The 26,556-nt window shown below is 44.9% G+C and overlaps 1 protein-coding gene across 3 annotated transcripts in view; it reads right to left on the reverse strand.

Moving 5' to 3' along the window:
- Nucleotides 1-26,556, reverse strand: part of B3GALT1 (beta-1,3-galactosyltransferase 1) — a 315,300-nt gene that overhangs the window by 263,373 nt on the left and 25,371 nt on the right. Inside the window, exon 2 of one of the 3 annotated variants that reach the window (XM_083153902.1) lies at nucleotides 9,421-9,489. The exons of the other annotated variants lie outside the window; for them this stretch is intronic. The gene's annotated coding sequence lies outside the window, so the exon portion shown is untranslated. The remainder of the gene's footprint in view (nucleotides 1-9,420; nucleotides 9,490-26,556) is intronic. 3 annotated transcript variants of the gene reach the window in all.

Genomic DNA, 26,556 nt, shown 5'->3' on the forward strand with positions numbered 1-26,556 from the left:
CGACAAAAAGGAATAGCGGCCATATGTGATGTATTTGACCCGGGCGGCGTGATCATTTCATTTGTGGACCTAGCCACTAAATATCATCTCCCTAGATCCCAATTTTACATGTACTTACAGGCACGGCACTATGCCCAATCACTACCCAAATAATTTATTACCCCAGATCCAATTTTATCACCGCATAATATCCTTGGATACAGGATCAGAAATTTATATCAGACCCTGATAGTTGTCCCAAAAGATAAGCTACTCCAAGCACTCGATCTTAAATGGTAATCTGATATTCCTTCCCTCCCACCGATCCAAACATTGCTAAAGAAACTCCCAAACACTCTCAATCATTTGCAATAGGCATCACTTCAGGAAACCCACCTCAAATTCCTCAAGCGACCTGGCATGGCCAGTGTTCTCCGGTGAGGCAATTTAACTAGATTTATGCTGCATGAAGTATAAGGGGGGTATTCAATCCCGAGCGCTATTTTCGACAGAGGAAATAGCGCCCGTCACCTATTCAATGCTGTAGTTTCCAACAGCATTGAAGGCGGATCTCGACAAAACAGATCTGTCTTTTAAAGCAGTCGTTCTGTTTTGTCGGAAACGGCCGTGGATTGTCAAATTCACTGCCGTTTCTTGTCAGTCGAAATCCAAGATTTAATACCCCCAATATCTAGACGGGCGATAGCGACACCGCGCATCACTATCGCTATGGCCCCTACACGCAGAGTGATTGGGGTTCATTTTCTAAGCAATATAAAGTCAAATATAGTCAATCTTGTCAAATATAGTCAGATCGCTTAGAAAATGACCCCAAATCGCTTCACGCTGATGAAGTTTCACACAAAAACAGACACATGAAGTTTTGTTTCATAAGCAGAGGTAAATACACCCCCCCCCCCCCCCATGTGTCCTATGGCAGAAGGCCACGGCTACACAGATCTGTCCCATGGAAATGTTTACCACCAATTTTTCAGTACTGACCTTTAGTATAATACAATGCTTTGCATTGTGTATAATAGAGGCAGCTGCTTCTATAACCGTCTCTCAACATCTATTCTTATTGTATAGTGCCCGGTCAGCAACCTTTTATCAGTGTGCCAGCTAACATGTAGTAAAGCTCAGTGTTCCAGGCCAGGAGTGGGGATGTAGTGAGTGAGGAAGGATCAGAGTTACTGGCAGCCCGTGTACATTACTAATGATTAATGACTAATGCAAAAAGCAGGCTGTAAGTAAATTCAGCTAATTTGTAGTTCAGTGTTAGGCTGCCCATCAGTAGTATGCTGCCCACCAGTGGTACGCAGCCCCCACAGCTGTATACTGCCCCTCAGTGGTAGGCCGCCCCTCAGTAGTAAGCTGCCCCTCAGTAGTAGGACGCCCCTCAGTAGTAAGTTGCCCCTCAGTAGTAAACTGCCTCTCAGTAGTCGGCTGCCCCTCAGTAGTAGGCCTTCCCTCAGTAGTAATCTGCCCCTCAATAGTCGGCTGCCCCTCAGTAGTAGGCTGCCCCTCAGTATTAAGCTGCCCCTCAGTAGTAAAATGCCCCTCAGTAGTAGGCTGCCCCTCAGTAGTAGGCCGTCCCTCAGTAGTAATCTGCCCCTCAGTAGTAGGACGCCCCTCAGTAGTACGCTGCTTCTTATTGGTACGCTGCCCCATGACTACTAGTCATTATTTTACCACATTATTTGATGGTAAAGATGGTGGCAGCAAAGGTTTAGGGATTAAAATTGCCCTTTAGAAGGACCACACATTATCCTTAATCTCTGTACCAAGTTAAATGACCAATTTAATCCTACCCCCAGATCCACACTAAGTGCCCCAGTGTAGCTCATACCTCCATGTTGCATAATCTATCCACTTCCCAAAAGGTACTCCCGCTAATCTGATAGATCAAATGTCACTGAAATCCATCAATTACTCCCACATCCCATGAGACCAGCTACATGCTCCCGAACATCCCTACATTGCTCTTACTCTCAGGCAGGCCCGGACTGGCCATCTAGCACTTCTGGCAAATGCCCGAAGGGCCAATGGCCAGGTGGGCTGGCGCCGGCTGGGACTCTCCTCTGTTCGGTGGCACTGGCCGCAGCTTTCATAATATGGCCGCGGCTTTGGGAACATAGCCACCGGCCTCCTGCACTAAGGACCTGTCTAGACAGTGCAGGAGGCCGGTACAGAGGGAGGAGCATCGGGCGGGACAAGGAGCAGGAGGAGAAGCCAGGAAGGAAGCAGCGCAGCCTGCCTGTGCTGATCCTCACATGGCACCATACTTCCTACTTCCAGCCGGCTTGTGCGTGCACATTACTTCCCCATGCTGGTGCTGCAGGCTTGCAGCCTCGGTGTCCATCCAGCGGCTGCGGCGAAATCAGCTCCACAGCCTCAGGTAAATAGCATATGTACAGGGGGAGAACAGGACTGAGGAGTCAGGACACCACAGGCTTCTCCCAGAGAACTTTTCTGAGAGAAGCTTGTGGTGTCCTGACTCCTCAGTCCTGTTATTTTGCAGGGGGAGCAGCCTGTGGTGTCCAGTTATTGTGCAGGGGGAGCAGCCTGTGGTGTCCAGTTATTGGCAGGGGGAGCAGCCTGTAGTGTTCTGTTATTGTGCACGGGGAGCAGCCTGTGGTGTTGTTATTGTGCAGGGGGAGCAGCCTGTGGTGTCCAGTTATTGTGCAGGGGGGGCAGCCCGTGGTGTCCAGTTATTGTGCAGGGGGGGCAGCCTGTGGTGTCCAGTTATTGTGCAGGGGGTCAGCCTGTGGTGTTCTTTTATTGTGCTGGGGTGCAGTCTGTGGCTTCCTATTATTATACAGGTGGAGTAGCCTGTGGTGTTCTTTCATTATACAGGGGCAGCAGCCTGTTGTGTCCTGTTATTATACATGGGGAGCATCCTGTGGGGTCCAGATTGTTGTATATTCTGTAATGGGCATTATGGTGTGTTCCATAATGTGAAATGGGCATTACGATGCGTTCCATAATGTGTAATGCCTCCTTTTTCTGATGTCACGCCTCCTTTCCATGAGACCATGCCCCATTTTCCCTGCGCAAGGGTCCCGCCTACTGCAGGTGGGCCTGTGTGCTCAAAATGCCAGGTCCCAGTCCAGCCCTGCTCTCAGGTGTGCAGTGATGCTTCCTGGATTGTTTGCAGGAGCAGTGAGAGACTGCATCTGTTCTACCTTATTCTTTTTTATCATCCAGTGAGAATCACCAGTGACCTCAGCTTTTATTCAATAAGGTGCAGCTTTAGAGCACATAAAGCAGAGACAAGGCAGATGAGGTTAAAGTCTCATGGACAGAGAATTCTCTCTGAAAAATAACTTTTTATTACGTTATCTTTAGTAACAGACTTCATAAAGAACCTGCATTGTCAAAGATATAGCGATTAGCAATATTACTCTTAGGACACAGAATGCAGTCGGAAAAATAATAGAGGTTAAATGCAGGGACAACTGAAGAGGGAGCATGTACTGAATAGAGGCCTATGGTCCTGATGGAAACCCAAACACAAATGTCCAAAAATTGAAGATCACTTAAACTACAATCGCCTGCACACTTACATACCCTTCCGGATGGGCAGGGAGGCTGATGAAAATCAGGTACCCCCACCGGCACCCAGGAAGGGTGGGCAAGCTTCCCGCATGCTCCAGCCTTCTCCCGCATCTTCCTACCCCACTGGTGAAATCCCAAGTTTTGCGGGTTTATGGGGAGGGGCTAAAATTGCACATACACCCATGATTCTCTAAATTCTTGACATTGTGGGCCGGGTTTGATGATAAGGGGCTCTGTCCCTGCCCCCCTACTGGCAGCTTAAAGTCTCCTCATTAAATGTAAAGTATGGTTTAAGTTCCGATTGGGGGCGGCAAATCAGCATTGCTGGGGCGGGACACAATGTCTTCTGGGGGTGGCTGAAAAAGGCAGTCATGTAAATATGGCCGGCCTGCGCCTGGCTTCACAGCTAGGCTGCGCAGCCAGGGAGCTACCAGGATTGCAGTAAAGCGCTTGGACTTGGCGATGTGCCACCAAATTTGTGTGGGCACATGGTGGGAAGGAACCTGGGGAGCCGGGCAGCCTTGCCCCGCACTGGCTGCCCCCCCACAGACTACCACCGAAGGTTGCAGTTTTGCAAAATTTCACAAAATAGCAACCAGCTCTGAATCAGGCTTAATATTGAATGCCTGCAACAGAGCAACCTCATCTCCCTATTAACAATCAGCCAATCCACACTCACATACACATTCTGCTTACACCATCTATTCAAAACAGTTTGCCCCATCTGCAACAGGAATATAAGTGGATACAACAGGGATTTTTTTATAGAAAAAAACAGGTTTGTCATTTTATAAAATGAAGGCAAATATGATTATGCGCAAACAATGGATCCTTAATTAATACTATATCAGAGATATAATAATGATAATTAAATGTCACAAGCAATGCCCACTCACTAATGTATAAATATAACAGAAACAGAAAGATCATGACATAATAGAATAAACAGAATAACATCAGTTCACAGGTAATAGTCAAGAAATTGTATAAATTATAATGCACATAAATATAATCCTCTTTGGTTAGTGCTATAACTACATTTCCAGACATGTTCCCATAATAAACATCTGATTAAAGTCATTATTTAAACCCCTCAGGAATAATATGCCTAGCCATAATCTCCTGGGGCTTTATGTTCAATCTACAGGATACCAATAGAACTACTTCCAGTATCCACCAGTTACAGTAGAATGTATTCAATCTGGGAACTGATTGTGCATTGGTTGTAAAGTGCAATCATTGTGATAAAGTATTGAATAAGGTGCAATTGTGGCTACCTGATCAATGTTCTTTATGATAACATACTGTATGATCAAATGATAACACATACTTGCCTACTTTTACTTTCACCTCTCCGGGAGAAGCCCGGAGAGGCAACTCGTCAAGGGGGCGGGGGCAAGGCTGATATCACTCTGCCCCGCCCCTCATGTTGGAAAACTCTGTGATTTGCGGGCCGCGGAGAGGGGGCAGGGCTTAAATGATGCGAAATGCCGTGATCGCGTCTTTTAAGCCCCGCCTACTTGTCTAATTAATCCAGCAGGCATGGGGGGAGCGGGGGCTGTAAACAAAAACCGGGAGACTTGCCTACTTTCCCGGGAGGCGGACCCGATTATCGATAGGCTCCCGGCCATACCGGGAGGGTAGGCAAGCCTGTGATAACAACACTATTATGAGAAGTAGAATTTGTTTGTACTCCTTACTATTGCACCTTACCCTAGGTCTCTGCTACCATAATAATTATGCCAGTGTCCTGTGCCATGATGTATCTATCTTTACTTACCATGTACTTGTCCTAAATTGCCTTTTACTGTAAAAAGTTACCATGAAAACGCTGGGCATTCCCATGGGAATTAGGCAGTAATACGGGTGCCGGGGGGTGGGCAGCTGACGCCAGCGAATGTCAGCTGCCCACCCGCTTCCCGTACAGGGAGCGCACAAAGCTAAGACACCAGTGAATGTCTTTGGTTTGCGTGCACCTTCCAAATCATTCGATGGTCGGTGACCATCGAATGACTTGGCCCCTGCACCCAAAGCTGGGAATGGATGTTTATGCAAAACATCCATTCGCAGCCGTGCGGGGGAATTCGCCGAGCGAGGGGGGGGAGGGGCAGCTGTGCGAGCAGCGGGCGGAGTTTTATCCACACACAACATTGCAAATTTCGCAGCATTGCGTGTGGACCAGAATATGGCCTTTTATGCCCACGTGGATGGTAGAGTGTGAACAAGTCAGTTTTTGACAAAATCCATCTATCATCAATCTGTATATATTCATATGTAAACAAAATGTTATTAACATAGCTCCGAGGCCTTAAAATTACAGTATTTGCTGATGTATACCTATATTTAGTGACTTCGGTTACCATTGCCATTTGATGATGTGTGTGATGTGGCCACAGTGTATTCCTGCAACTGTTGTAGCCTGCAATCATGTAATGATAGTCAAAGGCTTTAAACATCAATTTATCAAATTGCATGGAGCGGCCCTCTTCACAACTGAGCGCATACCAGCACATCCTGGGAATGAATTTCCATTCTTCAGTAACCTATTTGCATATGAAATTATTCTGATCACTTAATGAAGAGGTCAAGCGATTTGTTTTAAAGTATATATAGGGTTTTTTGTTGTGTACTATCTCAGCATTAAACCAGGATTTCACTATGTCATGTAGTGTAATTTAATTATGTGGTGTATGTAATTATATTTTAGATTAAATATATATACAGTATATATATATATATATATATATATATATATATATATATATAGACAAGAAGAATATATAGAGAGCGCTAAAGTATTCTACCACCAGTTTTTCAAGTATAACACAATGTATACAATTAATCTTGAAACACACAAATCTTTTATTAAAAAATCTTCACTTAAAATTCCACAATTGTCTTTATTCATTTCTTTCAAGATGATGCAACATCCAACGCGTTTCGTCTTTAAAAAGACTGGGGCAATGTGGATCTTTTTGCATTTATAAAAGTTATTTTAAAAAGACCTTTGGAGTGACGCCGTCTTCTCTCGTGCCATTTTGAATTATCATGGAGGGCACCTGAGGCAATTATCTTCATACAGTGGAGTGACGATACGTTACAGTATCTAAATATATATATATATTATATAGAGCTTAAAGTGGTCCTGGTGAGGTGGTGGAACTCACTTCTCCTGCCTCCGACCCCCCCCCATGAAAAGAATACTGCGGGCAACATTGTTCAAATGATGTCCCACAGTGTAAAACAAGCCAACACCAGACACGTAACAGTGCTCGCGCAGCAAAAATTGAGGGCATGGCTTTGTGGGACAGGGGATTATGCAAAGCGTAATGCCCATTACACAATATGCCACACACGGTAATGTCCTTGACATATTATACCACATAATGCCACTTACCTACATGATTACTGCTATGGTTTTCTTGCTCGATGGCAGATTTTCCCTATGAGGGTGATTCAGACCTGATCGATAGACAGCGTGTATGCACTGCCTGGAGAGCAGGTAAAAGCCGCACCGCCAAATGCACCCAGCCCCCGCCGAACGACTCCCCACATTAGCTTGTGAGCGGATGTGTACGCTTACATTGTATGATTTTGAAACAATTTCTTTGTATCTTCTTGCGGAAAATAAATATTTGGACAATCAAAAAGTTAAACTCAATACTTTATAATATAACCTTGGTTAGCAATTATGGAGGTTTTGAGGTGCATGTATCTCATGTTCCCCTGTTTTATGTTATGCTTCACCTCCAATATTGTGTCCAGAGGTGTTTTGAAATTTGTTTTATATTATCCTTATGCGCCATTGCTATTGAACAAATAAACAATGCCTACAAATGAACCGGTTCGGCTTTTATCCTACTACAAACCTCTACTAGTGCAGGGTTCCCGGTAGTCTTGTCATCACAAAGGACGTCTCTTACTGCAAGAGCCATCCTTTGCAAAATTCTCCATGAGTACAGCGTTAGTAAATGCACGCCGAGGCTGGCTGCAAGCATTGCATGCTTGTTGCGATGCTTGCTGCATCTCACCCATTATGTGTGCTGATACCGCTTGTCCCCCATGTACTGTATGAATGTGCCAGATTGTGGTAAATGACATGGGTGCTTTGCCCCCTATCTATAGCATCACTGCTATCTACAAGATAGCGTTCCGATATGCAGAGTAATGTATGCACGGTCAGTAGCACTGACTGTTCCGACATCTGCAGCTATCGATTCCGACAGCTGTTGTTGCCCATACACCACAGCAATGACAGCTCTGTCCCTGGCCGTAGTGAGTGTCAGGACCAGGCTGTGCAGGAGATCGGGCATGAGTAGTGTGATCTTGTACATAACCAGAGAGTTGGCCAGGGGAAAGACATAGTGTATCAGCAACAGGCTGATGCACTGTGTGTGTGTGTGGGGGGGGGGGGTCTGCTATCAAACACCGGAGACAACGTTTCCACTTACCCATTTTGGCATCTGAGATGTTAAAACATTGGCTCTGCTGATTCCGGCATCCCCTTCATACTGAGCTCCAAGTCGCCGGTTCCTGATGCTCGCCCCCACCTCCTCACACCCCCCTAACCCTGCCCATCTCCTTGAAGCCTAGCGGGCAGGGTTCGAGTTAACCCACAGCTAACCCACACATTGGGGGTTAAGGCCCAGAGGTCGCACTAACACCGATTTTTTCTAGCAGCATCTATGGCTACAGGGAAAAAAAACCTCTTCCTTAAGTGCACCCTCTGGAGTTTACCATGTGGGGTAACAGCATTATTTCAATAGCTGCAGGTAGAGCTTTAGCTGCACAGTAAGCCCTGCAGCAAATTGAATCTGCCCTTTAGCCAGTCTTCAGTGTGGAGAGGAAAAAATTGCACATAAGAGAGACATAATCTAGTTTCCTGGGCGCGCATTTAGTCGCCATGGCGACCTGGTGAGTGGGATTTGTTCTGCCCTGCACCAGAGATTGCTCTGTACCAATTTATAGCAGCAGCATACAGTAATATACACATGCATATATATTTGGAGGAGTAATGTTTTAGCTCAAGAGTGAGAATGTAGTTGCTTTATATTTTGCTCAATACCAGCGATGGCTAACCTTGACATTCCCAGCTGTTGTTGAACTACACATCCCAGCATGCCCTTCATCAGTTTTAGCATGGCCAAATAGTAAAACTGTAGCAGGGCATGCTGGGATGTGGAGTGTCAAGGTTAGTCATCACTGCTCTATACGGTACTTCACAACGGAGGATGTGCTGAACAAGCCATAGTTAAAGACTGAATACAACAACGTGCTCAGACCTTTATCAAATGCAGGTTACATAAGTAGATGAAAAAAGCAATTGCCCGTCCAGCTTAAAGGTTCCCTTCTGGGTAATGTGCATTCTGCTATCTTGCTAAAGTTCATTCTAACTTGCCAAATAGGAAACAGTTTAACATACCAAACCTATGACTACTCATATGGGAGAACAGGATCACCGGAGTTAAAATTTATGATCCATTTTTATGATGCAATCCTGTCAGGGTTTGGGAAAGGACAGGGTACTAAGATAGCTCTGGTGTGTGTGCTAAATGATCTTCTGATGACAAGAGACGATTGCTTGATCTTAAACCTCCTTGACCTCTCTGCAGCATTTGATACTGTAGAGTAGACAATATGATTTTAATAGAGCAGCTGAAGACTTTCTTTGGCCTGGATGACACAGGCCTCAGCTGATTCAAAGTATTTCTCACTGACAGAATACTCTGGGTATCTTCAGGAGAATATCTATCTGCACCAGTGTGCTGTAACGTGTTATTATTACACAAGGCTCTGTCCAATCGCCCAGGCTATATGGGGCATACATGATATGAAATCAGACATCATGTTCTGGAGTACTACTGCTTTCCACATAATACTCACTGTACTTGTTTGCTGAAGCTAGTAAGAATCCAGTATCAAGCCTGAGAGGCTCCAGAAGAGGAAGAGAATCTGTTGGGTGAGACATTGGGACAGATGTATTAAGTCTAGTGATGTGATACACTTGGGATATAAAGTGGAAAGTGATAATGCAGCAGCCAATTAGCTCCTAATTGTCATTTTTCAAACACAGCTGATTGGCAGGTGTGATAGGCGCCTCCTTTTTGAACTTAATGCAAACAGCAGGTGTTGAACTTCTAATAGAGGGTACACTATTTTTAGAGGACATGCACTTTGTCTATTCGATTGCTTATAGAAGAAATCGAATAGAAAATCGTATGGGCATGAAATGGTTTTTCTGCATTCGATGCAGATTTTATTCCAATGCCCACTACCGTGTAGTGTAAATTGAATAGAAAAATAGTCTTGTCAGGCAAGACTACAGTACAGATCTGTACTATATGATCAAATCGAATGCATTTTGCATACCATTCATTCGATCCCAATACAATCCCGTTTCGATCCCAATCGAATCAGGATTGTATCGCAAGCATAATCGCACCGCATTAGACGCCACCTCCGTGCGCTCACATGAAGTTCTGGAAAGTCGGTATTGGTGTGCTGTGGAAGTAGTGGGAGAAGTAAGCTGAAGTTTTGCCTAAAGTGCCCAAAAAACCTGGGACTGGCCCTGTTAGTACCAGGTGGGGGTAGGACGGTAGCACTTAAAAAGTCTTGTTAGGGTGGTAGAACTTAAGAAGGATTGTTGACCACAGAATCTATTTTGGTAGATATGAAGCATGGAATTAAACTATGCAAATGTGTCCTCCTACACCTGTCCCTTTTATGCAATGTGTAACAAGATGCCTTATATGATTTCCATGCTGCGAATATTTTCCTCAGTTTTGAAACTTAATTCCTAAATAATGTACTAAAAAGTCTGTGATGTAATGAGAGGAGCTATTTGTCCGCTTTCCCTAAGGAACATAACAAGCAAGTGGAAAGATGTATTAAAGATTAACCAAAATGCATTTAATGTACAATATTAACCCAATAACATTGCTTTACTGTTTATTAATATCCAAAATCAAAGTTACGCTTTAAAGTTAGCTCTTTAATAGTATCTTATATATACGGTATTTTTCGCACCATAAGACGCACTTTTTCTCCCAAAAAAAGTTTGGGGAAAAGTGTGTGCGTCTTATGGAGCGAATAGTTCAAAAAAAGTGCATGCAACAAACTCAGGAGTTTCAGCAGAGCCCGCTCCCCCCCCCCCCCCTCCCCTGGTACTAACGGGGATCATGCAATGTGCTGTGGGGTCCGTTTGGCGAATGGGAAATCATCGGCGGGTCCCTGCGGCAGATAGGAAGTAGTAGCGCTACTACTTCCCATCTGCCGCAGGGACCCTGCTGATGATATCCCATTCGCCGAACGGACGTCACAGCACACTTCATGATCCCCACTGCCCAGACCTCTGTGAGCTGCTGACAAGTACCTGGGGAGGGGGGACGGGGCATACAAGTACCAGGGGAGGGGGGGAAAGGGCATACAAGTACCAGGGGAAGGGGGGGGAGTGGCCATACAAGTACCATGGGAGGGGGGGGAGTGGACATACAAGTACCAGGGGAGGGGAGGGAGTGCACATACAAGTACCAGGGGAGCGGGCATATAATATTAAATATTTTATTACACTATTTGGTTCAGAATATTTTTTCCCCTGTTTTCCTCCTCTAAAAACTACTGTAGGTGCGTCTTATGGTCAGGGGCATCTTATGGTCAGGTGCATCTTATGGTCAGGTGCGTCTTATGGTCAGGGGCATCTTATGGTCAGGTGCATCTTATGGTCAGGTGCGTCTTATGGTCAGGTGCGTCTTATGGTCAGGTGCGTCTTATGGTCAGGTGCGTCTTATGGTCAGGTGCATCGGTACTCTTTACCTAGAAGGGCGCCCGTCGTGGTGATCGCGGGTACATTTATGTCTGGCCGCGACGCGACCGACGCGATGCCCGCGATTTCCCATTGAAACCCATGTTAAACATGGAAATCGCGTCGGTCGCATCGCGGCCGGCCATAAATGTACCCGCGATGCCCGCGACGCGATGCACCCGATTTCCCATAGGAATCAATGTTAAATGGCCCGACCGACGCGATTTTACTGTGAAATGCCTCAATGGACCCGATGTGGGCATAGGAAACAATGTTAAATGGGCTACAGAGCCCAAATAGGCACAATTAACCCTTAAATGTCCCCCCAAATTTTTACCGCCACCCCACGATCCACGCCAATCCGAAGCGTGGCGAGCGCAGCGAGCCCGCGAGGGGCGGCGGTACGCGTCCTCCGACCTTTTCATGCCCTACTATCCACGTCGGCGTGGAGTTGAGAATAGAATAGTGTGGCGAGCGCAGCGAGCCACCGAGCCCGAAGCGTGGCGAGCGGACGCGGATACCTTTACAGTTATACGCGTCCCCTCGTGGGCTTCACAGGTGTCCGTGGCGACGCGGACACCTGTGAAGCCCGCGAGGGGACGCGTTTACCTGTGAAGGTATGCGCGTCCCCTCGCGGGGCTCGCTGCGCTCGCCACGCTTCGGGCTCGGTGGCTCGCTGCGCTCGCCACACTATTCTATTCTCAACTCCACGCCGACGTGTATAGTAGGGCATGAAAAGGTCGGAGGACGCGTACCGCCGCCCCTCGCGGGATCGCTGCGCTCGCCACGCTTCGGGTTGGCGTGGATCGTGGGGTGGCGTTAAAAATTTGGGGGGACATTTAAGGGTTAATTGTGCCTATTTGGGCTCTGTAGCCCATTTAACATTGATTCCTATGGCCAAATCGCGGGCATTGAGGCATTTTACATGAAAATCGCGGTCAATCAGCCTTTTTAACATTGTTCCCTATGGGAAAATCGCGGTCATCGCGGGCAGCAGATTTTTATGTACCCGCGATTTACCCGCGATGACCGCAATTTTTACCCCCGACGCCCGCGATTCCAATCGCTGGCGCCCTTCTAGGTAAAGAGTACCGGTGCATCTTATGGTCAGGTGCGTCTTATGGTCAGGTGCGTCTTATGGTCAGGTGTGTCTTATGGTCAGGTGTGTCTTATGGTCAGGTGCGTCTTATAGTCAGGTGCATCTTATGGTCAGGTGCATCTTATGGTCAGGTGCATCTTATGGTCAGGTGCGTCTTATGGAGCGAAAAATATGGTGTTTTTTTTTTTTTTTACGAAAGCCGTAAATTACTTTACCTTTGTTTTATAATTGATTTTATTTCCTACAGTATAACTAAACAATGTTGGGTACTTATGTAGTATCTGGGCTGCCGATTTTGAAATCGGGTCCATCGCATGCGACCAAAATCGCATGCGATGCGATCGATGCGATGGACCCGATTTTTCCATAGGATTCAATGTTAAAATGGACTGAGTCCATTTTAACATGGAATTCATTGGGAAAAAGGGGTCCTTTTCATACCCCTACTATCCAAGTGGGCATGGAGTTGGATATAAACCGAGCCTAAAGCGTGGCGAGCGGACGGTATTCTGTGTCCCCTCGCGGGGCTCGCTATGCTCGCCACAATCGGGTCCATCGCATCGCATGCGATTTTGGTCGCATGCGATGGACCCGATTTTTAAATCGGCAGCCCAGTTACTACATAAGTACCCATTGCTGTTGTAGGAAACTTTTGACATTAAACAATAATAATATATTTTAAGAATAATACATAAATAAAACATGTTGTGCAAATATTGATTCACACAAATCCAAACAAAAAGAATCCATTGTAAATAACACTCTTCTGTAATATTTATCACACATGATTCCCATCTTGTCTTTCCAAATGATGTTTATATAATTTTCAGAGCTGATGCTTGGTTTAGGAGATACAAGCAGTGTGATATATGAAGTGTCCATGGTAACCTGACAGAAGAGATTAGAGAAGCCATAAGTTTTAATGCTTAGAAAACATTAAATCACAAAACACTGAGAAATGCTCAAGGGGAAGTATAACAGATAAGACAGGTAAGGCTTTTAGAGGAGACTGCTGCTTGCATTATGAGTCTGTATAAACTCACTGCCGCCACATACGGAGTAAGATATGAAGGAAATCTGTTACGCTGCATTTCCGGCAATGCACAAGAACCTACACAGAATCCTTTTTAAAGGTTTCTTTTTCTTCCGTAGAAATCTATGAACAGAAAATATTAAACTACTAGCTTTATATAATGTGTGTAGTATTGTTATACTATGTAAGGCCATTGAATACACTGTAAATATATTTTGGTGGAATTAGGCAGATATAGGCGTATATTCAATTTCAGATGGAACTGCCTTCTTGTCGAAGACTAGAATAGGTCAGAAGGGGTTCCGACCTATTCAATTCTAGCTGCCAATCCACCTTTTTTGTTGGAAACAGGGCCAAATTCAACAGGTTTTGTCACCGTTTCCGCAATCTTAATATGACTTGAAAAGATGTCGTATTAAGACAGGGAGGACGGTGCCGGGTGAGCAACAGCAGCTCACCGCCCCCCACCTGCCTCGAGCACCCTACCACCTTCTCCCACATAACTTATCCGTCCCGCCACAAGAGCTGGTCACCCGGCGCTGTCCCGGCTACCGCCACCTCCCAGCCATCTCCGCCTCCCGGACACATACTTCCACCTCCCGCCACCGCTATCACCTGGTCCCGGCACTGGCTGCGTAAGCATCAATCAGTAGCCAAATCAGACATTCGGATTTGGCCGCTGCAATGAATTGGTAGATCCCTTCCAACAAAAAAACATCGGAATGGATCTGACACTAATTGAATATACAGTACCCCATAGAATCCCTGTGTCAAAATTGTGTACTTGTACCTGACATAAGCATCTATCTTGACAATAAATAATTAGTATCCAAACCACAAAGGGGGCCTAATTGTGATTCAGAAGAAAAGCGGATGCAAGTTCAGAAGGATAGGGCAGCCAGACTTACTACCTGCAGCATGTATTTGTCTGTGTAAGTATCTGTGTGGTTTCATGTATATGTATTACACCGCCCCATTTTTACAGCTGCAACCACATAGCACCAGGAGGCAGACTGGGGCAGTGACTGATGTGAAAGACCAAAATTAATCTGTTAATCATTGCACAATATGTGTGTGTTACATAAATTACTGTTAATAATAAGCAAATCCTTTGGGGGGAGGGATTCAATTAGCCATGGTAATTGACTGCAGGCTAATTGAATCAGCAGGGCTACACAATTAGTCCAGAAGGCAGTCCGCAGGCTGCAGTTAATGAGGGTTTTATTCTAGTCTGAGCAGACTCCAAAATAAAGCCCAGTTATACAGCCTGTTTCCAGGAGCGGAGGCAGTGTTACTCCATACTTTAGGTCCAGGAACTTCATTCTGGATTCTATGTATTAACATCCATTAACACAGTAATTTTCTGGGCAAAAATAAAAAAGGGTTTCTAACAGCCCCAGTCATTGAAGTCTGAGGATGACACACTATTTAACTTCAGTCTATTACCGCATTTCATTGAATTCCCTCCAGGAGGCAGGAATTCAGTTAGCAGCAATCACACCGTACAATGGACCTTATTCTGGTGTACTTGCAAGGCTATGAATTTCGCAGCCTTGCTAGTCCCCCAGACGCTGCCCGAATGGCTGCCAGTCCCCCCCCCCTTGCATGCCGCGATCTCCCACACAGCTGCAAATGGATGATTTGCATAATCGCTGACATCAGCTGACCGCACCTGCATCATCAGGAATTTTCATGGAAAGGCCCGCCGCCGTACACCCCTGCCAAGACTTTGTGTGCGAGTGCTGTGGCCGCTCGCACACAGCAGCTGCATATGCGCATAAATAACTATGCGCATGCACAGTCACCACGTGTGGGGGACCGATTAAATTAGAATCACCCCCAAGAGGTACAGCACATATCCTGCATTAGTACTGTGGGTATCAGTTCTCGTAATTCAGTACAGAGGTGCTTATTTAACATCATGGTGTAAAGAGCAATGCAGTGGAGTAACCCACAGCAATTAAACACCAGCTTTTAGCAGCTTAGTGTAAATCCAATATTTGAAAGGCTGCCATGAGATAAAGGTGAATCATAAATTTACATTCAGGCTATGCTAACTACTTTGCTGTTCAAACCACATATACAGTACCTCCGAACGTTCTGGATATTTAAAGGACAGTCACAATTTTGACTGTCCCCCTGTCCCACCCATGGGCAGCAGTGTGGGGGGGGGGGGGGGCAGTTGGGAGTCTCCCAGAGAGACATTGGACCAGATGCACTAAGCTTCAAAAAGTGACAACGTGGAGAGTGGTAAATAACCAACCAATCAACCAACTCCTAACTACTATGTCACAGACTCTTTGAAAAATGTCAGGAGCTGATTGGCTGGCTGTTTATCACTCACATTTTATCTATTTTGAAGCTTAGTGCATCTGGCCCAGAGTCTCTGTGGGAGCATCTACTGTATTCTTAGAGACAGAGGGATCTAAGACATGTCAGCAGCCCACAGGCTACTGGCCACACCCCCATAGTGACAGAAAATGGCGTGCGGCTCCTGAGGCCATGCCCCCTTCACCAGAGGTCAAACCCGCTCAGACAGATCCAGTTCCCCCAACTAAAATGTTGGGAGAAATGCATGTACTGTATTGTAACCCTAATTTCGGCCATGTACCTTCTCCTCTGCCTCCAGTGTTGGGAGGTACAGATGGAGCCCTTTTCAACTATCCTCCTCTGGATAGCCATGGTGAGCCAAGGCCTATTGTTCTCAGCTGCAATACAATACATAGAACAATACAGTAGGGCAGCGGTTCCCAATCTTTTTCGAATCACGGCACCCTAGAGTATAAGAATTTGTCCACGGCACCCCCAGGCCCCAAAAAATATATATAAAATTAAGTAGATTGTGTTTATATGTGCTTCTTAGGGTCAGTTATGTGGTAAAGGGCATGCTTTGCTTCTGTTTGTACACATGTTTTATGATTGGCAGCCACCAGCACTGGTTTTGTCCATAAATAATTGATCATAAATAATTTTAATTGGTTCTGGACCACCAACCTGTGGCACCCCTGCAAGTGTTCCGAGGCACCCCAGGGAGCCACGGCACACAGTTTGGGAATCACTGCAGTAGGGGATTAGCCGAGTAATCCTATTACTCATTTAATCCTATTAAAGGGCTAGATGAGGATGGCTCTATCTTTATGTATGCAACATATTGGACATTGCAGTGTGTGGCATATTGTGTCTGAGGCATTGCGGTGTGTGGCATAAGGTGTCAGGGGCATTAGATTGTGTGGCATAATGTGTAAAGGGCATTCTTTTTATTTTAGTAGCTCTTTGGACGGTTTCGTTTGTCACGAATAGCTCACGGCCCAAAAAGGTTAGAGACCACTGTAGTAACTAAATTATTGCCTCGTTCTGGCCAACGTTGACATTTCTGGTAGCTGCCTCCTGGGGTGGTGAGCAGAAATGTGTAAAAAAGTGGTCCATTAAGTGGCTGCATTCAAAACAGTGGTCCATTAAGTGGCTGCATTCAAAACAGTTGAATTCCTCCCTTATAATCTTACATATTACTCTGAATAATGAGTGTTTATCATTAAATATGCTACTTAGTTACATTAGCAAAACCAACAGTATTTTTTTCTTCTAGTGAAGATGAAGCACTGTCATATATATCAAAGTTACACATTTAACAGCTTTAAAGGAACAGCAGACCATATAAATATACCCGGGGAAGATGCACATTACCCAGGGCAGCCAACAAGAGTCATACTGTATCATATTACACCTGCAGTCAGTAGTGTGATTTATCCAGAGACTCAGAGTTTCCTTTCCAAGGGTTAATCATTGAAAGATGGAAACAACTGCATGATATGAGCAGATGAGTAAGAGGCATTAGAAAAGATTGGGATGCACATAAGTAGCTCTCCAGACCTCTTGATACATTCACAGAATGAAGTTTGAAGAAAGTCCATAACATCAATGTAAATAAACCCTCTTCTGGTAACAGACAAACAGTAAAGAGTTCCTCTTATTGTAAAATCATAGATATGTATTTTCCTAGAATTTCCATAATACTTATTGATTACGGTGACGCCTGACGGACTCACAGGTGACAGCATAATACCCCTAAAGGTGTTTGCAAGGTGGGTGGGGATATGCAACAATGACACAAATAATGTCATCAAGCGCCGCCCATGTCAGCCTATTATGATTAGGCAAGGATGTGATGACCAAATGGATGTTATTATATGATAAAACAAATGGTGTCATCAAGACACATCCTCCACTTGTTATAAAGCCTTATATATTTATCCCAGAAGCTAGAAAGTCAAGTATTGGGACCTCTCTTCAAATTTGAACAAGTATATCATACACATATTATAAAGTGGAAGATGATAAAGCACCAGCCAATCAACTCCTAACTGTCGAGATGCAATGAGCTTGCACAATTCTTTGGTGATGGAGTATCCTCCATCTGGACTGAAATCGTTACAGGGCCACCAAAGGAGCCTCAAGTTGGCCAAAGTAAGTCTCCTGGATCAGCTTTGACCAAATAGATGGAATATTGGGCATATACACAATAGATAATATTCCCTATACATCGCTACCGATATCAGCATTGTCCACAGTATATCGCTCAGAGTGCACCCAGCATAAGGTGACTCAGAATGGCTGCTTCACCTCTGCTTCTGAGGCAAGTAAATCTGTGTCACATGACACTGGCTGTGACACTCCTACAATATGGACCTGTTTTGCCTCTGTTTATGGAAACAGTCCCCATCACCAACCTAAAGTCAATCATGCTGCGGCTTATGAGGTATTGGGGCAGATGTATTAAGCCTTAACAAGAGATAAATGCAAGGGTGATAAGGAGAGATAAACGTCCAGCCAATCACCTCCTAACTGACTTTTTTCAAACACAGCCTGTCACATGGCAGTTAGCAGGTGATTGGCTGGACGTTTATCTCTCTTTATCACCCTTGCATTTATCTCTTGTTAAGGCTTAATACATCTGCCCCATTGTCAGCAATCTCACAGAACAATGGGCCCAATTCATTATTGATCGGTCCCCAACATATTTGCACCGGGTACCGATGTTTTTGCTCTGCGCCTGTGTATATTCTAATATGTGCATTGCAGGCTGATGTTCGGACGCCTTCGCCAACTTGCACAACGGACACAAAATTGGAGATGTAAGCAGTCGATGTAAATATACAATATATATACATGTACCACAATGGCTGCCACCTTTCAGGAAATATTATTGGCAGCTGAATTCCGTAGCATTATATCAGGATGGGCACGTGGTATAAGAGCAGAGACATCAAATATATAGCAGAAGAATATTGGAATAAACTGTTAAACAAGTTTCCTCAAATGGAAAACCTTCTTCATTACCTAAAGATCCCCTGAGTTTTGCACTGGTGCAGTTACTTCCTCTAATTTCATATGTATAATCTAACACTTTACATATTTAATAATGTGAGGAAAAAGCTATAACACAGGAAACCCAGCTGGGATTATTAACTGAAAGGAATATTATTTATTAAGAAGTTTCTGAATGATCAATTACATCTCCAAGTCCCGACACTTCACAAGATAAGAAAGTATCACAAGAAAGCTGAATTTACTGTAAGTATATTTCGTTTGATGAAGTAATACAGCGCGCAATGAGGTTAAGCAAGGTTAACGAAGTAAAACTAATCAAAGGCACTATCCGCTTCAACAACTGTCTGTGCTATTTTGGTCGTCCTTGACTCTTACGGCAGATTTATGACAGTCAACCCCTCCACCCTTTAAACTCAAGTGTTAAAGAGTGATGGCTGTTACATTAAATATATCAGTAATCAACTGTCAGGACTGAATTAGTGGGCTGGATGGACGCTCGAGTAACTGTTATCCGGATATCCAAACACCGAAATATTCTGAAAACCTTAGGTTTTCTGAATACAGATGGAGCAGCTCTCAATGGAGCTGCTCCCGGCAATAGAATCGCCAATCGCCAATGTGCACCATCTTATACAAGGGGCACGTGCGCACAAGATGCTCGAACACCCCGTTATGTCAGAGCCCGCCACCGCCCGTAGCCCCGCCACAGCCCCCACTTACCCTGCCTGCCGGTGTGATTATGGGGATACGCATCCCCATCAGATGGAGTCCCCAGGCGGTCCCCCAACATCCATGACATCCACCAGGTTTGTCTTTAGTGGCATCTCCGATGCATTGTGTGGGTGCGCCAGTGACAGCATGATGTCACCCACGCACCTGCACAATGCATCCTTGGGAGTGGGGATACCTCTGAAGATGAACCTGATGGCCGCCGTGGATGTCGGGGGGTGCGGGGGGGGGGGACCAGGTGAGTATGTAAATTTTTTTTACAAAATTCCAAAATCTGGAATAATCCCTTATCCAAAATGCTTGTGGTCCTGCTCATTTTGGATAAGGGATACTCAACCTACTGTATACAGTAAATGAATATGGTCTGGCATATAATGAGGACAACATGAAAATATAATGTTACCACTTAACTATAAACTGTCAAACTCAGGTGCAAAACAATATTACGGGTTTGAAGTCACCAGAAAGAATCCCTTTCCCATCTTGTGCAGAAACACTGCTCTGTGAAATTAGCGTTAGCATTGATCCACTGCAGAAACAGCACCTTCTGCTAGATGAGGGGACTACGGTATGTGTGCACCTTCTGCTAGATGAGGGGACTACGGTATGTGTGCACCTTCTGCTAGATGAGGGGACTACGGTATGTGTGCACCTTCTGCTAGATGAGGGGACTACAGTATGTGTGCACCTTCTGCTAGATGAGGGGACTACGGTATGTGTGCACCTTCTGCTAGATGAGGGGACTACGGTATGTGTGCAGTTTGAAAAAGTCATTTAAGTACATAAATTTTAACCATGACTTGGAAGGATGTTCATTTATTATTAAACCTCTTAGCTGTTCCTATTTCAGCAGCTAGGTAGGGATTGTCATTGGTGCTGTTGACATTGTGCCATCCATGGCGATGGTTCTATAAGCCATCATTGGTAACAAAATATGGGATGTAGTACAATAATTGGTTTGCACATATCCATCCAAGCACACTGTGTGAGCCAGAGCCAGGGACAGGGCTCGGCTGCTGAGTGACATCTAAGCTCAGCCTTGTCAAGAGCGCAAGGTGGCCCATCCATCCCAACAGAAAGTTACGCACACTGGTTGTATGTGTCTGTAAGCCGGGAGTTGAAGGCCGTGCAAGGCTGCTGGCTCACAGCCCTGCACAGCAGCTACAGCTACTGATTTGTAGAATTCACTCAAAAAAAAACAATCTTTTTAACAGAGCTTAACATGCTGATTCAGATCTGATTGCATGGGTGTGAATTTGCAGCCTCACCATCTAATGATTTGTAAACTGGACAAAAGTCATCACAGGCGTCGCGTAGTGCGGCAGTGCGATGGAAAAGTAAATATCCGGGCTGGAGCTGATATCACGAGTCCACCCTTCTAATGCTCAAGCACCCCCTGGACACTCCCAGCATTTTCCTAGGCACGCCTGCGCATTTCTTAGCACTCGCACTAAACGGCCGGATTCCACCCCCACACGCCTACTTCCTGTCAATCACCTTGCAAATGGCTAGTGATAAGAAATAGTTGCAGGATTTCATAGCATTATGGCCTTGCACATCTGGTCTGAATCTGGCCCATGTAACATAGCTTAGGTCATAAGATAGAAACCCACATAAAAATAATTAGCACAGTTGTCACCGGAGTATTACCTGGACAGTAAGGTTTAGGGATGTCCTGTCCAGTTTTGGAATTACTCTAAAGGGGCCTACACACATAGCGATGTGCTGAGCATTCTGACCTATGCTAGATCGCTCAGAATGCTCAACAAGATTGCTCAGCATGCAGCGATTTGTCAGCGCTGTGTGCTAAGCCATCTGTCAGGGCCAGTGTTCTCACTGGAGAACACTGGCCCTGACAGATGGCTTAGCACACAGCGCTGACAAATCGCTGCATGCTGAGCAATCTTGTTGAGCATTCTGAGTGACCTAGCATAGGTGGTGATTAAGAAATTAATATCCACGCATCGCTATCGTTATGGCCCTACACACTCTGCGATGTAGGGCCATTTCCCGAGTGATCTAGTTAAATTAAGTAATATCCCTCAGAATATGGCCTGAAATCACTACGTGTGTAGGCCCCATGTGGTTTCACCCAACTAGAAAATATTATATCTACAGTAATAATCTCTTTCGATTGCATAAATGACAATAAACAAAAACAAATAAAAAAAATGTCAAAGATAAGGTGAAGGGAGGGGTCCGGGAGAAAATTAAAGGCAGGGTCATCAACTATTCCAATTTAGATCAGTGTACCAAGGGTGACATTAAATAGGATGATGTATTTCAACTTTTGTGAATTTTAATCAAAAAATTCCAAATGCGCACGTTTTGCCGAAGTTGCCAATTTAATAGGGTCTGATTTGCATTAAAAATCACACATTTTGCCATGAAAATCGCACATTCTGACCTGTCTATTTTTTCTTACACTTCAATTCGCATTCAGATGTTTTCCCATTATAAAGTATACAACTCACAAATTTAATAGGATGCGATTTTTGTAAAACGTTACCAAAAATCGCAAAACAAATACACCAAGTTCAGCATGCCGAGTCTGACAGAACCATGCACAGACCAGTGCAATCTCTGCATGGTTCTGTCCATAAAAATGTGTTAAAGTGAAAATAAAAATAAAAAGAACAATGCCGTGGGGTCCCCCCTCCTGAGCATAACCAGCCCCGAGCTCAAAGAACCGGTCCTGGTTTAAGAAATTCAGAGGTCAAAAACATTAGGGGATCCCCAGAATTTCTAAAACCAGCACCAGGCTCAAGGGCCAGTCCTGATTCCCAAAATACGGGGGACAAAAGGAGTAGGGGTCCCCTGTATTTTGGCAACAACACTGGGCCCAAACAGCCAACAGGGAAATGCCACAGCTTGGGGAAACTTTTTATGCAAGTTCCCCCAGCCAAAGCATTCATCCCTTTGGCTGGTCAGAATTGGGGACCCTCCAATAAAGGGGTCCCCTCCCTCCAGAGTGACCGCTGCCCAGGCTAAAGCCCGGGGCTGTCTCCAGCGCAAATTCCTTCTTAGATGGGTAAAACCATGTGCGCTGCAGGGGGGCAAATGTAACATGTGCAGAGAGAATTAGATTTGGGTGAGTATTTTGTTTCTGTGCAGGGAAAATACTGGCTGCTTTATTTCTACACTGCAATATACATCTCACTTTGAAGAAAAACCCCACCCAAATCTAATTCTATCTGCACATGTTATATCTGCCCCACCTGCAGTGCACATGGTTTTACCCATCTAAGAAGGATTTTGCCTCTAAGAGTGAACCAAAATAAGGCCCTAAATTACTGGAAGTAAAATTTTGAGGTCACCTCTTCTTTAGTTTTTTAGAATACTGTTTAATAAGCGGATTAAGGATGCATAAAACAGATATGAATATCTGCAAACACAATTAACATCATAAAACCTATCAAATCTAGCAATAACAAAAAGAAATGTAAAAAAGGTACATTTTGTGTAATAAAGTGGCAAGAAATGACTGTTTACCCCAAACTTTGTTAGAGCATTTTAAAAAAATTGACGTAGTACAGCCGTAATATACTCCCTCTTAGGCGGTATTCAATGTCGGCCACCATTTCCGCCATGGGAAATAGTAAAGGTATAGGGTTCCGACAGACGGGAACCCGACAGTCATTAGCCTGGACAGCATGGTGAGCGCAACTAAGCCCCTTGCGTGCCCGCCACCTATTCTATAGGGGTCGTGGACCCTCACGAGGGAAAATAGCCGGTGGCCGTCGGGAACCCGTCTGTCGGTGTTTTAACAGTCGGGACCCTGACGTCAGGTAAATGACTGTCGGGATCCCGACTGTCGGGACCGCGTCCGGCTCCCACTTCTAACCACCCAATACTGCTCATACCATTGTCACGCATATACATAATGTTCCAATCTTGTGTTCGCCCAATGTCTCTCACATCTACTGTATGCTACAGGTATTAGATAGACAGTGTCTAGATAGACAGTCAATAGGTTTACCCCAAACTGTCAACATGTAATAGGTTGACAGGGTCAAAATGTCGACATGAAAAAGGTAGACAGGTGAAAAGGTAGACAGGATTTCTTTTTTTACTTTTTTTGGTTTAAATGTGGAAAACTGTCAAAATGGATTCTGATTTAGTGTAATGTGTACCCTTGCTTCGCTCGGCATGCTTCAGGCTCAGTGTCTTGCTAGGCTTGGCACACATATTCTCCCTCAAGCCTTTTAAAAAACAAAAATCATGAAAAACTCTTATCATGTGTCTACCCTTTCCATGTCGGCATTTTGACCCTTTTCATCTATGCATATTGACCTTTTCAACCTGTTGACCTAGTGCATGTTGACCATTTGAGGAAGTCTATCCAGAGACACAATCTACCAATTGGAACCAGTATGCTACTGCTTGTCTGCTTCAGGGACAGGCAGCCAGTGCAGCAAAGGCAGTGCAGGACTAGACGGTCTCTGCAGTACCAGTATGTAATACACATAATAGCCCAGGGGATCTCAAACTCAGTACTCAGGACCACAGACAGTTCACATTTTCCAGGTCACCCAGCAGGTGCACAGGTGCAGTCATTACTCATTGACACATTTTATAAGGTCCGCAGGTGGAGCTAATTATTTAACTTGTGATTCTGTGAGGAGACCTGCAAAACATGCACTGCGTGGGGTCCTGAGGACCGCGTTTAAGAACCTGTGCAATAGCCCATACCCTATTGCTTATACATTCCCAGAACAAAGTCACTGACAGAATAGTAGCTACCTCTGTGCAGATGACACTTAATACATTTTATTCATACAGTCGATACTGTAGCCCCCCCCCCTCTTCAGCTCCACACATAACTGTCACAGTACTCTCACAGACCAAAACACTCAGATTCATTTTTCCTATCAAAGTATTTTCCTGATATGAAAGAGAAAAATAACAAGCTCTTTCCCTACTGTTTTTGACAATGCATGGACATTATTAATTATAAATATTCTGAATACTTGGCTTTGAACATCACAGCCTGTAATTAAACATGTGCTGTTAATGTGAAGCAGAGCATTTCTTTTGTATGCCTACTCGTACTTTATCCAATATACACTGGCAGGGCACAGCACCATTCACAGTGTAATTAAAGCTAACCTTTCTTGGTCGAATACATGAAATAACTCATTACTGAGTGCTCCGAGCGGATACCGCACAACATTTATGAATGGTCAACAAAGACACTCATTGTTTCATTAAGACACCTGTTTCCTGCATTATATAAGGTATTACACAGTATATTCTGGATCCATTTAGATTATACATCAGAGGCGATCATCTCCCCTTTATTCTTTAAATAAGCGTCACATATAACACTATTGGGCTGCACGCGTTAAACACAACTTATGAAATAATCATAGCCCTCCAGAACTCTCTGGTCTTAAGAAAAGAGTTTGGAACATAATGTATATGAAATGGAGCTCATGGCCATTAAATTATAGATAATGTGGCCTTGAGCACCTGGCGAAGGGTCGGGGGCCTTGCGGCATGACCCCCATTTTTGTTATTTTTGGAGTCGTGCCTAGCCTTCCTATGAAGGTGGGCAGCCACTGCTCCCTGCCCCGTACCGCGGCATACAGGTGGGTCAGTCGGATCAGGCTGAGAGAGGTTTAGATGTTGCATGAAGGGTTAGTATGCAGGAGGGGTCAGTTTGGCTGTGGAAAGGAACAAATAGGCAGCAGAAGAAAGTCAGGCTGTGGGAGGTTTAGGTTTTAGGTGGTGGCACGGCAGGTGGCATATGTACCACCAATAATGTGGAAAAATGGATAATACAGCACAGTTCTGGAACCATGGGTGTTGGATATTCGGTGGTGTACCTGTATGTGCAAATTAATTCACCACCATATCTTAGTGAGTACTGAATCCACATACAAAAAATGTAACATAGGGGTGAGACATTCACATGAGCACCAAGTGGTGAAAAATGAGACATTTATAGTAGGAGCTAATGCACAATAACATACATCCACCCATATTCAGACAAATTTCTTACATCAAGAATAGGCTATTAGAAGTGAGACCTGTTAATAATAGCATTAGTGAAACGAATCATATGAAAAGGATACTACATGATCAATCCTATTCTTTGCACAGTGTGTGATGTGCCATTTCTGCATCATTTAATGGCGTCCAGTGTGTACATGCAGATGGAGCCGCTGCCATCCTTGGCCGGCGCCCGCCAGATCCCTTTCACTGGTGGGCGCCGGTGATAGGGACTGGGACATGCGTGCGTCTCACACATACGCGCGTCCCAGTATCGTGGTGGCTGAGCAGCTTCTCCCTGCCCGTCTCTGCTTCAGGGAGACGCTGTTCAGTTTGGAGGAGGGGTCGGGACGGCGAGGGGGACTGGCAGCGAAGGCGGGGGAGGCAGCGGGGACCCCCGCCAAGCTCTGTTGCCACGGGACGCGCAAGCGTCTCATGCGCGCGCCCCTGGCGGTAGCCGGCCGCTGGCGGGGCCCTGCAAAGATGTGGCCGGCTACATCTGTAATATACTGTATAGCTAGAGAAGCGCACTCCTGTCACTAGCAAAATCCTGTCATCTGTATGTGCAACTCAATCTGAGGATATCATCAAGGACAGCATGCTACTGGATGTGGATGCTGACAATATCTTTTGTAAAACCACTCAGACTGTATGCACATTGGGCCTCCATCAGTATGGATTGCTAGTTAGTGAAAAAACAGTTTCCTGCGATCAAAAAGTCATCGCCCCAGAATGAAAGAACAACCACCCCTTTCAAAATTGTGAACACATTCGCAAATCCATTGGCATAAACTAAACCAAAAAAAAGTTTCCATCAAAGTAAGTCTATGGCTTCCACCAATCTGTTAATAAAACAGACTGTAAGTGGTCATTCCTGACGTCAGAGACCCATCCAAAAAAAGTCTTGGCAGACCGGCATTTTCTCAAACACGCCCAGAAAATGCCATATTTCCGTCCCAAAACACTAACTTACTGCCAATCAAACTGCGACTCCTATGCAACTGCTATGTGTATAGATATTTATTCACTCATTTT

The sequence above is a fragment of the Crinia signifera genome, chromosome 7 (genome assembly GCF_055691185.1).
Source record: "Crinia signifera chromosome 7, ASM5569118v1, whole genome shotgun sequence".
NCBI lineage: Eukaryota > Metazoa > Chordata > Amphibia > Anura > Myobatrachidae > Crinia > Crinia signifera.